The 11639-nt window shown below is 52.3% G+C and overlaps 1 pseudogene; it reads left to right on the forward strand.

Moving 5' to 3' along the window:
• The first annotated feature begins 234 nt into the window (after positions 1 to 234).
• Positions 235 to 5911, forward strand: LOC119335161 (annotated as a pseudogene).
• The last annotated feature ends 5728 nt before the right edge of the window (positions 5912 to 11639 follow it).

Here is an 11639-nt window from a genome sequence, read left to right on the forward strand (position 1 = left end):
AGTATAGAACATCCAAAAGCAACAACATGGATCACAGCTCATCATCATACCGCACTAAAACTTGATTACCGCAATGATCCACCACAGTACCAAATGCAACATAGTCTATAAATGAAAGTATAAATACAAGATAATATCAGGGGTGTTACAGCTAAAAGGACCACACGATGAATGCATGCCAAAAGCACCCTTTGCCATTGGTTTGCTGCCAACCCCGACGCGCATTCGGGGGGGTTTGTGGGGTTTGTGTCGTGTCGTGTGCCGAAGTGAAGAGGCGCCGGAGAAGTGGCAGCGGCAGACCCGCCATGTGAGTGAGCGAGAGCCGGAGAAGCGAGATCACTCCTCTCCTCCGCCCCCCTCTCCCCCCGCGATCCGCGGCTCCACGCCATGGCCTCCTCCCTCTACTCCGGTCAGCGCCGACCCCGCGACCCGCCCGCTTTCTCCCCCCTCTACATTTCCGCGCACTTTTTTCTTGGGATGTTTTTTTTTCCTGGCCAAGCTTCGCCTATACTATGGAGGTGCCCGCAATCCGCCGGCGAGCTCGTCAGGCGGCCGATTCCGGACGCGATCGGCGACGATCCTGTTCTGCATGCTCTTTTGGGAGGGGGGATTGGCCCCTGCCCCCCGGGTCGGCTGCGAGCTAGGGCTTGTCCTCGAAAAGCCGAAATCGCGCCGATTCTCGCCCGCGTCTGCCCATTTCTGCCCGGTCCGGTCGCGGATTTTAGGCCGTACGAATCACAATGGTTGCGATTCCTGCAATGTGCGCGTAGAATTTCACCGCCTGGTCGCAAACTAGGGCTCGTCTGTGGGTGGGTGGTCTGTCAGTGTAGTACTGTAGTATCGTCACCTTGATGAAATTGATGGGCAAGAAACGACAAAGGTTGCTCCTTTCTCAATGCTCTGTTCGTGTGCGTGCGGTTATCGTTGCTGCATTGTGCTTTCTCTGCTTTTGGTAGATGCCATTTGCGCATTTACTTGCCAGGATTCAGAAATGCACATATGATTTTTACTGTCCATAACCCATTTGAGTAGGGGTAAGGTTAGTCGGTTGCGGGCCGGGTTTCTTTGTCGCATTAGAAGTGGTGTCGGCAGAATTTGGCTCACTGTTGTATGGATATTGGAGTTACCCAGCACATGATTCATGTTATAATGTGATCTTATTGCAATCATATGATTATTATTAATGATTTTCATCAGCATTTGTGGAGAAATGCTATCCATTCCTTCTCAGTTAGTGTAAATTGCTCGCAAGGACATGATCCCATTGACTACATCCAGTGATTAGTGCACAGCACATATTTTTTATGTCTGCAACTGTGCATACATGATTAGACCCAGGATAATGTATTATTACTGAAGATACATAAATAAATCATTTTTGGACCATGTTTATTTTACTTCATAACATCTTCTTTAGAGGAATACTGTATACTAAAGATGCATTGCACATTACTGATTCTGCTTCAGATAACATGTTCTCCTTTTAGTATAAGACATTCTGTCTAGCCCGCAAGCTTATATGTATTTAGTGTACCTTTAACTTAAGGCAACCAACTATTATGTTCTTGAAGAGATCTGCGATACTCCTACTGTTTATTTCCTCCACTATACGTTGGATAACATATTTGGTTACCAGTCTTACCAATACTTTGAGAATATTCCAAATTTTTTGTCAGAAACTGTAACATTTTGGTTCTCCAGGATGTATTGCTGATCCAGATAGATGCCGTTTGCTGAGTGTCGATGCAAAGAGAGAACTTGTCCTTCAATTATCGAAGTGTCCGCATATTGCACTTGGATTGCTACATGAATGGACAAGCCATGATATCAAGCAGATTCTCTTCTCTGTGTTCTGTAGAGAGAACAAATATGACGGGATATCAAAGAAAATAATGCTAAAGTATCTCTTCCAAGCTGTGAATGGGGATCCATCTGGCCGTGGGAAACGTGTATCCAAGTCAGACCCTGAGCAAAACTCAAGCACTCTCCAGTTCCCTCGCAAAAAACTGAGAAAGAATGATGCTACACTGCTTCCAGTTATTGCCAGCACTCCAGTAACAGCTGGTGTAAGTGCACCAACAAACAGTGCATGCCAAAATTCAGCTTGCAGGGCTAGTCTTAATCCAGCGGATAAATGTTGCAGACGTTGCTCATGCTGCATCTGTTTTAAGTATGATGACAATAAGGATCCTAGCCTCTGGCTGTCCTGCAATTCAGACCAACCCTTGCAGGGAGAGTCATGTGGTTTGTCATGCCACTTGGAATGTGCACTCGGGGATGAAAGATCCGGAATTCTGCAGAGTGGACAGTCAAAGAAACTTGATGGTTCTTATAACTGCATCCACTGCGGGAAACAAAATGATTTACTTGGGTATTTTTCTGAAACACTTTCCAGTTATATGTTTGTATTCTAGTGTTAGAATTAGTCAGACATATCTGTTTCAGTACTTGTGCTCCCATTCTTACTTGTTAGCTGCCTTACCGCATCAATTTTATTCTCACAAATCTCACAATGATTGACAAATTCAGAATGGTTCAGCTTTTAGCCTAAAATTTACCATATAAATAACCAGTGTAACATATATGTTGTGTAGAGTTGGTACACGAGTATCGCAATAATGTCTCTTTAGTTGTCGATCTGAGCTGTCTAAACTCAATACAGTGGTTAAGATAACTATTTGTTTCTGCTACTATAAGATTATTTCTCATTTATATGCTAGGCATTTCAGTTATGGCAATTAAGTGAAATAAAAAGAGTGGGGCCAAATTCTTACTATGCACCCACAGTACTTCATTTTTCTAACAGCGTGCTTTGTATTTTCACCTTGTGATTTATACTTGTTCGTAAGCTCTTGTCAGGTCGTACTTTTTCGTAATCACCCAACCCTGATTCATAATTTTACTTGGGGTGCTGGAGTGTCTTCCTTATACCTCTCTGTTTTTGAATAGTAGTCAGGATACCCTTGCTATCTATGCTTCCATAAAGATAATGCCAAAATGGAAGGAAAGAAACAGTAGTACTTGGCATGGTTGAATAACAAAGTTGGTCGGTAGGGCTGGAAAAAAAGCTCGAAGGTCGCGAGCTAAACAAGTAGCTCGTGACTCGGCCCGAATCGACTCGAACTCGAAGAATAACGAGTCGAGCCAAGCTTTAGTTTAAGATCGTTTATAGACCAAGTTAAACGAGCCAATCTCACGAGCACTCGTGTAACTTGTTAGGCTCGATACAATAGACCAGCCACTCCCAATACAAAGAAAGATCAACCACTAAACAGCCTACGTCCCAGGCGCACAACCCAAGGCCGAGAAGTTGAAGGCCTAGCCTCCTAGGAGACTCATGCGTTACAAGAAAATTACAATTGTTTAGTGATATATATGTTTAATATATACATAATCATTTTTATCATATTTGAGGGCTTTATGTCTATATCTTAAACGAGCTTAACAAGCTAAACGAGCCAGCTCGCGAGTTATACGAGTCGAGCCAATCTTGGGTTTGAGCTCGTTGTAGTAACGAGTCGAGTCGAGCTAGCTCGTTAACGGAACGAGCTCTAGCGAGTCGAGCCGAGCTGGCTCGACTCGGCTCGAATTCCTGCCCTATTGGTCGGGGATGAGTTATTTCCTCAACATTTTATCTGAAAACATCTGAATGATAAAGCGATTTCAGGAATTTGATTTGTTTTTTCCAGTGGGAAATGGTCCTGTCAACTGGAAGACCTAATCTGTATATTAGAGAGAATGCAAGCAAGTATAGTTATTAAGGATGACCATGTAATTTCATTTTCTCAGGTGCTGGAAGAAACAACTATTGATAGCAAGAGATGCTCGGAGGTCTGATGTGTTGTGCCATCGGATATCTCTTAGTCATAAGCTCCTCGTATCCACTAAGATGTACTTGGTCCTCCATGAGTTTGTGGATACAGCATTGAAGAAGCTGGAGGGTGAGCTTGGTCCGATTACTGGCCTTGAAGATAAGGGTCGGGGAATTGTTGGTCGCCTTGTTGTAGGTGCTGAAGTTCAGAAGCTTTGCAACTGTGCCATAGAGATTCTGGAATCTATGTTATCTGGTGCATTAACAGCTGAGTCGCAAACCCAGAGTAAGTTTCCATGCTTCCTATTTTTTTCTCATGTATGTATACCTGTAATTGAAATGAATGCTTATGCACATACCACTTGTTGTAACTCAGGCTCTTGTGTGGTACCATCAAACTTCATAAAGCTTGAGGATATATCCCATGAATCTGTCACTGTAGTCTTTGACCTGGATATATGCCCCATGCTCTCTCAAAGTTTAAGTGGCTTTAACCTGTGGCACCGGAAGGCCAGCGAAGAACATTATCCCTCAAACCCAACAGGCATAGTACCGACGCCATCAACAATGCTAGTGGTCAGAGGACTTGCTCCATGTACATCCTATGTCATCAAGGTTGTTGCATTCACCAACTCAAAGGAGATTGGGTCGTGGGAAGTCAGGACAAATACCATCAACTGCCCCAAGGAAATGGATGCAAAAGATTCAGTGCCAATGGATACTGGAAAAGATATAAATAACACAAGCGCGAAGACAAATAGCAGTGGTCTGTCAAATCCTTCTTCTGAAGACGTGGAGTCGTACAATGACAGTAGCACTTCCGCCGATCTCAGCAGGTCGCCAGAAAGCGACTTTGAATATTGGACAAGTCTTGAGAAGGCACCTCATCGCCGCAATGAAACCGCCGGTGACTCGCGAGATCTTAAAACAGGTGTCGCTGGGGAAACCGAAGTTGGCAAGCTGGAGGAAGCTCCTAGGGGGTCAGCTCTAGACGACGACAACGACGACGACGAAGAGGAACCTGGTTCAGCTGCTGAAGCAGCTTTGCCAAAGAGGCCGTCAGAATTAATGGTGTGCAGCCGGGAAGCTTTGAAGCAAAAGCTGGCGACGATCTGCTCAGGGATTGCATTGCAGGAGCACACTGGAAGCGAGTCGGTTACTCCACCCGAACACCACGGCTCGCTGCCACGCGCAGGAAGGGAGTGATAACCGCAAGGGGGTTTCTGCAAGGTGCGTTGGAGCAAAGCCTGATGACCATATTCCTCAAGATGACAGTTCGAAGGCTGAAACGGAGGACCCTGGGAGTCTGTCATGCAAAGGAACCCCTGGGAAACCTGAGAACAGTGGACACAACGATGATGGACCTTAAGAGCCCCACACATCTGCTCAAGCGCCTCCTCTTCGGAAGCCCTCGAACTTGGCGCAGCGCCGCAAGCAGGGGATCGACATCGTACCGGAGAACGCGCCAGGTTCGCCGGTTCCCATGACAGGGAACGGGAGCAAGCCAAAGAATGACGGCCGTGTTCCTCAACCTTGCCCTCTGAAACCTGGGCCAGAGCCAGGGAAACCCGAGGACGCCGCTGCGCGCACGGACGCGGACGCCTATGTGTACTGTGTCAAGGTGATCAGGTGGCTGGAATGCGAGGGCTACGTCGAGGCCGGCTTCAGGGTGAAGTTCCTGACGTGGCTGAGCTTGCGGGCGACCCGGCACGAGAAGAGGGTGGTCAGCGTGTTTGTGGACGCCTTCATCGACGATCCTGCGAGCCTCGCCGCCCAGCTGAGCGACACCTTCTCCGAGGCGATCTACAGCAAGAGGCCGCCTATGGCGCCGTAGACGTGGAGTCTCTGCGTGGAACTTGAGCGCTGCTGGGAGCAGCGGAGGTCTTCTTTTTGTGAATGGAAACATAAGGGGGGTTGCCATCATCTGCTGTTAGATGTATCGCTAGCTCCATATATACTTAAGTACTACTCCTAGCTGATTACTCACTAAGGTAACTAACCGTTGCACGTTATGTTTGGTTAACTCCCGCCCTCCCTCCTGCTTTGAAAGTTAAACACACCTTAAGCAGCATGAAGCACCAGGAACTTTGCAATCTGAAACTCCGCTTATTTCGAAATCTTGATGTGTTTTTGTGAGTGTGTGCTGCTTGTCGAGTTGAAGTTTCATGATTTTTAAAGTTTTTTTTTTGGCCCTTTTGACTGCTTGTCGAGAATGGCACAAATGCAACTGACGTATGCTAGCTAGGCTTTGGTGAGAGAGAGGAGCGCCTTGAAGATGCCCACGAGCACGCTGACGACGGACAGCAACGTAACGATGGTCCTGAAGTTGGTGTAGACTGTAGACGAACTTGTGAACGCCGATCCACACCCTGCGCCTGTACTCCGCAATCTGGCTCAGTATGGCCATGTAGCAGGAAGAGGTCCCTCAGAAGGGCCAGGCTGTTGACCTGGCACGTGAACGGCGGAGGGCCACGCTTGTTGCCATCGCCGGAGCAATCATGCAAGAACCAGAGCACGAGCTGCAGCAAGAAGCAGCCGTCTGTGAACATCATGGGCGCGAAGTCATCGCCCTCGAGCGCGCCTGCGGCTCCGCCGTCCGTGTAGCAGCCTCGAGCATCGCCGGCGACGGGCGAGGACCTTCCCGTACGCGGCCTCGGGAGACTGGCCCGAGTCCCTGCAGAAGTGGTGTGCCGCCGCCTTCTTGATCTCCTCCGTGCCCTGCAGCTCCGGGCGGCCATGGTGGTAAGGGCCTAAGGACACCATTCCCGGGACGATGTAATCGCCATCCAGGCTTCGCAGGGATGCCGGGAACCTGTGGATCTTGCTGATGTTGGAGTAAGCAGTCTCCAGCTTTCAGCTTTTGAGATGCTCGGCTCAACTCATCTACTAGTTCACTAGGTAGCATCTCCACGATTATTGGTGTATGCACCCTGTTTGATATGCTAGTGTTCATGGCTCCAGACCGGACAGCAATAATCTAAAAGCCTACATATATACTCCCTCCGTTCCAAAATAGAGAGTAAATAGCATAAAACTACTATTTTACAGTCTAGGGTTTCAAAAAACTATCGAATATTTTTTTTTCGCTGATAACTACCAAGTCAGAGGTCGGCTGTTTCGGAAAACTCTAATCGTCCAGTGCTTTACCGTTGATCGAGATTATGACAGTTGGGGCCCGCGTAAGACAACTGATTGTTTGACCGTTTGTTTGACCGTTAGCTGACATGTGGGGTCCATATGCCAGTGTCTCTTTGTCATAACTTAATTAAAAAAGTCAATAAAGCAATCGGGTCCCTGTAAAATTTGAAAAAAGCAATCGGGTCCCTACAGACTTAAAGAAAAAGCAATCAGGTCCCTCCCGTGCCCAAGCTCGAGAGGAGCTGCGCCACCGCAGACTTCCCTCACGCGCTCGTCGGCGTGCAGCAAGGGCCGCCGCTGTTCTCCCTTCGGCCGCTGCCTCCTCCTGCCGGCAAGCTGCACCTGGAGCCGACGTGAAGTCCCAGCCGCGCGGCCTCTCTCTCTCTCCTCCCTCTTCCTTGGCGCGGCGGCCCGAGCCCGAGCCCCTGGCCATGGCGCTCAGCTCGCGGCAGCGCGTGCTCTGGGTGCGTCGGCCTGAACCCTGGCCATGGCGCGCGGCGGCCGTTGCTCCTTTCTCCTGGGCGCAGCTCCCGGCGCTCCTGAGCGCGGCAGCCCGTGCTCCTGGGCACGTCTTGCGGCAGCCCTTGCTCGGTCGCTTCTGGGCGCGGCTCGCGGCGGCCCTTTCTCCTGGGCGTGGCCGTCGGTGAGCGTGGTGGAGGTGGCCGTCGATGAGTGGTGGAGATGGCCATCGGTGAGTGGTGGAGGACCTGGAGGAGCTGCAGCTCGGGCAAAAGGGGGAGAGAAGAAAAAGACAGGAGGAGAGAAGAAAAGGTAGGAGGAAGAAGAAACATCTTACATGTGGGTCCCACAATAAGCTAACGGTCAAACAAAACGGTCAACAAACGGATTGTTTAGGAGCGGGCCCAACCTATCATAAACCAGTTTAAAATGTTAGCAACGTTGAATTTGAGTTTTTTGAAACAGCCGACTCCTGAGTTAGTAGTTATCAGCGGAAAAAAATATTCGGTAGTTTTTTGGAACCCTAGCCTGTAAAGTAGTAGTTTTATGCTATTTACTCCAAAATAGATGACCCAACTTTATACTAACTTTGTACTAAAGTTAGTACAAAGTTGAGTCATCTATTTTAAAACGGAGGGAATAAAATACTTGCAGAAGCTACAAGATTCATGGCAACTTGCGTGCTGATGTAGAGTGTACACATATTTATAGCACCGGGACACATTCCTTCCTCCAACTGCATTTGCCCCATTCTTCAACCAAGGTATTTCCGCACATGCAAACAGGTCCTAAAGCTGTCAGGTTCAGATAGGGCTTACGAGTTACAAACAATGAATGTAAAGCAAAGAATTTCGGAAAGGTTGGCTGGTATTTTTTACCAGATGGTATTTTCTCTAGAAAAAATCAACTTGCGAGTTCCCCAGCGATCGATCTACGAGCTCGTACAGCCTTCTGTCCTTCCACATACGCCAGGCCTGAAATATTTCCCAGTGCATTTGATGTTTTTTTGCGGGGAAGTGCATTTGATGTTAATGGAACTGCAGTTATGTGCACCTTGCACATAACTGGCGATTTTGCAGCGACCCCCATATCTGCCATCGGATTCGTTTGCACGAATCCTGGCGCAGGATCCTAGCCACGCCGGATTTCCAAAACAGTTCGCTATAACAAAAACGCCAGCGAACTATATTTCAGAACATTTTTTTTACCTTTTTTTTACCAGATGGTATTTTCTCTAGAAAAAATCAACATGGTACTTTATAAATTTTCAAACTATGTCACATGGCATTTTCATGTATGGGGAAGCTAAAGGAACCTCTGCGGGCTGGTTCGCTTGATCGCGAGTTCCCCAGTGATCGATCTACGAGCTCGTACAGCCTTCTGTCCTTCCTGTTGGAAGGGAGAGAGGGAATTGATGGAATAGTCGTTGTATTGCTTGAGCCTCGTGGGCATATATATAGGAGTACAATGATTAACTTGGAGTACAAGACAAGCCAGAACTAATCCTAGTCTATCTAGTCTTTCCTAATAATCAATATACTCAACATCCCCCCGCAGTCACAACGGGAGCGACGCAGACGATGAGACTGGAGAAAAATCTGAAGGCAAGCCGACGGACACCCCCCCCACAGTCGTAACGGTCGATGCATCACGGAGTTGTGGCTGGAGTGAAAACCGACGAGGTTGCTCAAGCAGGTGGTAGCCCTTTGTGCCGTTTGTCGATGTAGCCGAGAGCGTGGGTGGTGGAGCCGTGGTCGAGGTAGCCGTGCGAAGAATGTCGTGGTCGATGTCGAGTCGGGGTAGCCGGTGTCGAGAAAGTCGTCGTGGAGCCACGGGCGCAAGGAGGCACCGAGTTAGTCGTGGGCGCAGTGGTGTCGAAGTAGTGATGCGCCAGGAAGTAGATGATGTTGACGACGCGTCGCGCCGGGTTTGCCAACCCCGAGGACACATCGTAGACGAAGGCACGCGTCGGTGTTGCCAGCACCAGGCATGCGTAGACGGGCGAAGACGAGGTTGACAAAGCGCCGCACCAGGCTTGCCGGACCCTGGGACACGTCGTGGACGAAGGCACGCGGCGGTGTTGCCAGCACCGGCCATGCGTAGACAAGGACCTGCACGAGCTGTACGCCATGTCGAAGAAGTCAGAGAGGCCAGCGGAAAAGGACTCGACGATGGTTGCGGCGCCAATCAGCACGGGGCCAATGTCGCCCGCGGTTATCGGAGTAGATGAAGCGGTCGGGGTAGATGACGACGACGCTGGCGACGGGCTGGTGCTAGACGAAGACGAAGGAGGTGGACGGGCGGCTGCGGCGGCTACGGGGGTAGCGGCGGCGGCCTGACGGCGGCGCCGACGGCTAGGTTAGGAGCGCGGCGGCGGTGCTCGAAGTAGGCGAAGAACCCGACAGCGTGACAAAGACCGGCGCGGACGTCGGCGTTCCCGCCCCAAAGGAGGTGGTGCGGCGCATGCCACAGGAAGTCGACACACGGGGACGGCGGTGGACCGCGGGCCGCGGCGCTACGGCCCGAAAGGGCGACGCAGCGGCGGCGGGCAGGTCGGGGTGACGACGGAAGACCTCGGGACGGTCGTAGGGACCGCGGGCCGCGGCGCTACAGCCCGAAGGGGCGGCACAGCGACGGAGCGTGGGGTGGTGCAACTGCGTGGACGGCCTCGAGACGGCGGCGTGGACCGTGTGCCACGCTCGCTACGGCCCGACGGGGCGACGCAGCGGCGGCGCGAGGGTCGGTGCAGCCACGGGGACGGCCTGGAGCGGACGGCCTCGGGGCGGCGGTAGACCGCGGGCCGTGGCACTATGGCCCGAAGGGGCGACGCAGCGGTGACGCGGGTCGGTGCAGCCGGGAGAAGAACCACGGGGCGGCGGCGCTGCGGCCCGACGGGGCGACGCAGCGGCAGCCCGTTGCTCGATCGGCGGAGGGGCGCGCTGAACTCGGAGACGATCTTCACGGGACCTGCGGAGGCGCGCGTAACTGACGGGCCAGGTCGGTCGCGCGGCGTAGATGAGGCGGATCGCGGCGGCGAGCGGGTGATCAAGCCGATCGCGCGCGAGGTCGGGGACGCCGCTTGGTGGAGGCGTGGTGGCGGCGGAGTACGAGATGAAGCCGGGCTGCGGGCGGCAGGGCGGCTATGATTGGCCGCCGCATGGCGCGAGGCCGCCGGGTCGGGGTGATGCAGGAGTCCCGGTCGAAGCAGGGCGGTGACGACCGGCGTAGATCGACGGGCGGGCCGGCGCGCGGACGACGGCCTTGAGGGCTTCCTGTCACGCGAGGCCGCCGGGTCGGTGAAGTAGCCGGCCGGTTGCGCCGATGTCGGAGTAGAGGCGCGAGGTGTCGACGGCGGCGGTGGGCGACGCAAACCGATCAAGAAAAGATCGGAAAACCAAAAAGTAGACGCAGATCAAAATGACCTGTAACGCCCTGGTTTCGATGCGCCAGGTGTCTGCCAGTTTTTTGCCGTTTTTGCCATGTCATTTGCTTGCGTGTTGCATTTTGCCATGTCATCATGTGCATTTCATTTTGCATACGTGTTCGTCTCATGCATCCGAGCCTTTTCCCCGTCGTCCGTTTTGCAATCCGGCACTCCTATGCCCTCTGGTGTTCCCCTTTTCTCTCCTGTTGTGAGTGTGTGTTAAACTTTCTCGGAATGGACCGAGTCTTGCCAAGTGGCCTTGGTATAGCACCGGTAGACCGCCTGTCAAGTTTCGTGCCATTTGCAGGTCGTTTGGTACTCCAACGGTTAACCGGGTAACCGTAAAGCCCCTCTCTTTTTGCAGCCCAACACCCCTTCCAAAGTGGCCTAAAACCCACCTAACTCCCCTCCATGCTCTCGGTCGTTCAATCACGATCGCGTAGCCGAAAACCGCTCCTCATTTGGACTCTCCTAGCTCCCTCTACCTATAAATAAGCCCCTCCTCCCGAAATTCGCGGTCCAAACCCCCCGAAACCCTAGTTTTCGTCCTCCGCGCCGCGCCGGACGTGTCCGCCCCTGGCCGGACACGTCCGTCGCCGCCCTCCAGCGAATCAGCTCCCGCCACGTGGCGCGCCGCCGCCGTCCGCCGCCCGCGGCCCGCCCGGCCCGTAGTTGGCCCGCGCGGCCCGCGCGCCCGCGCCGCCGCCCGAGCGCGGCCCCGCTCCGCGTCGCCGCCGCCGGCCGCCCCGCGGCCCGGCTCCCCGCCGCCGGCGCCCGGAGCCGCCGCCGGTCCCGCCCGGCTGCGGC

This window comes from Triticum dicoccoides, chromosome 7B (assembly GCF_002162155.2).
Source record: "Triticum dicoccoides isolate Atlit2015 ecotype Zavitan chromosome 7B, WEW_v2.0, whole genome shotgun sequence".
Classification (NCBI taxonomy): domain Eukaryota; kingdom Viridiplantae; phylum Streptophyta; class Magnoliopsida; order Poales; family Poaceae; genus Triticum; species Triticum dicoccoides.